Source organism: Seriola lalandi, unplaced genomic scaffold (genome assembly GCF_002814215.2).
Source record: "Seriola lalandi dorsalis isolate HSWRI2012SDOR001 ecotype SW California unplaced genomic scaffold, Sedor1 jcf7180002054557, whole genome shotgun sequence".
In the NCBI taxonomy this organism is placed as follows: domain Eukaryota; kingdom Metazoa; phylum Chordata; class Actinopteri; order Carangiformes; family Carangidae; genus Seriola; species Seriola lalandi.
The window spans coordinates 109,748-112,064 of NW_019525110.1; positions in this window are offsets into that span (position 1 = coordinate 109,748).

Genomic DNA, 2,317 nt, shown 5'->3' on the forward strand with positions numbered 1-2,317 from the left:
CAGTGTCTCCTCCGTGGTTCAGTTGTTTGATATGATGCTTTATTGATTAAAGCTGGTTGAACAGACCTGCAGACAGATGTCAGTGTTTCTTTACTTTTTACTGCTCATCAGCTGAGTCTGTCCTCCTGCGTCCGTCTGTCTGCAGGTTACTATGACATCATAGTTCGGCGTTGTTGCTAGGCGACATCTAGTGGTCGTACTAATGATGACAGGAGCGAAGGGGAAAGTGTATAGATTATAAAGAGAGGCAGAGTCCACGTCAGGAGGAGGAGGAGGCGGTGGATGGATGTGACACAGGAGAGCCGTGTTCGATTCCCATGTTGTTCTTTTATCCATGACCGTCCGTTGTTATTATTGTAACCATGACAACAAAGATCGTCTAATGATGAGGAAGTTCTTATTTTTAACCTGAATCGCCATCTTTTCCAAAATCTAATCAAGCCATGACTGTTATGATAGTAACCATGGCGACGAAGGTAGGTACACCGCCATCGGTACAGTCAGTGTGTTTATTATTGTAATCATGACAATCTAAGTTCGGAACACCTGTCGCCGTAGGGGGCGCTATCTCAGGAGACGCTACTCTGGGTTGTCGACTGTTACCATGACGATAGAGGTCAGCTGACCTCCATTATGCTTTCATGCTGTGCTCTGAAAATATTCTGGCTCTGGAGGTTTGTCAGCCACTGACAGGAGTGTGTGTGTGTGTGTGTGTGTGTGTGTGTGTGTGTGTGTGTGTGTGTGTGGGGTGTGTGTGTTGTGTGTGGAGTGTGTGTGATGTGTGTGTGTGTGTGTGTGGGGTGTGTGTGTTGTGATGAAGTGTTAATTAACATGGATACTGCGGCTGGTAAACACTTGAGTAATCAGACAAACTACTTCAGCCTCTAATGTGTAAATGAAGCAACTCTGAGGCTCAGAGGACACACACACACACACACACACACACACACACACACACACACACATTAAAGTATGTGTGTATGAAACAGTGGTATCATGTTATTCAGTGTAATTATTGAAAGATCCACTTTAATCAAACACCAGAACTGAACAGACGTTTTACCTCCAGGTTTAAATCCTCTGTGTTTGATTGTTTAAAGAAATAAGAAAGAAAACATGCTAAGCTAACCAGCTAATGCAGTTCCTACCACACACACACTGACAGACACACTAACACCATCTCTTCTTTATGGACAGCTTTAAGTTTAGCTTCATCTTTGGCTTTAACTTTAACTTTAAGTTTAGCTTTCATGTTTAGGTTTATTGGCAAGACAAGCGACCTGGAGGCTCTGTGGTAGGCAGCTTTACTGTGTGTGTGTGTGTGTGTGCGTGTGTGCACGTGTGTGCACCATCAGTTACTGTCTTGTCGTTAGCCCTGGTGCTAATTGGTAGCAGATAGTGTAATGGAGTGGTCCCACTGGACCCTTCACCAACACACACACAGAAAGATCAAAGCACACACTCACAGCAGTGTGTACACCTCTGGCACAAGTGTGAGTGTGTGTGTGTGTGTGTGTGTGTGTGTGTGTGTGTGTGTGTGTGTGTGTGTGTGTGTGTGTGTGTGTGTGTGTGTTGGTGCCTTGCTCAGGGGCAGATATGAACTTTAACGTTTATTCATTCTGGGTCATTTTCACTTTCACTGTCAGTCTGACTCCTCTCACTCCTCCTGTTCTCACTCTTCCTCTTCTCCCTCCTCCTGTTCTCCCTCCTCCTCCTCCTGTTCTCCCTCCTCCTGTTCTCACTCTTCCTCTTCTCCCTCCTCCTCTTCTCCCTCTTCCTGTTCTCCCTCCTCCTCCTCCTGTTCTCACTCCTCCTGTTCTCCCTCCTCCTCTTCTCCCTCTTCCTGTTCTCCCTCCTCCTCTTCTCCCTCCTCCTGTTCTCCCTCCTCCTCTTCTCCCTCTTCCTGTTCTCCCTCCTCCTCCTCCTCTTCTCCCTCCTCCTGTTCTCCCTCCTTCTCTTCTCCCTCTTCCTGTTCTCCCTCCTCCTCTTCTCCCTCCTCCTGTTCTCCCTCCTTCTCTTCTCCCTCTTCCTGTTCTCACTCCTCCTGTTCTCCCTCCTCCTCTTCTCCCTCCTTCTCTTCTCCCTCTTCCTGTTCTCCCTCCTCCTCCTCCTGTTCTCACTCCTCCTCTTCTCCCTCCTCCTCTTCTCCCTCCTCCTCCTCCTCTTCTCCCTCCTTCTCTTCTCCCTCCTTCTCTTCTCCCTCTTCCTGTTCTCCCTCCTCCTCCTCCTGTTCTCACTCCTCCTCTTCTCCCTCCTCCTCCTCCTCTTCTCCCTCCTCCTCTTCTCCCTCCTCCTCTTCTCCCTCCTCCTCCTCCTC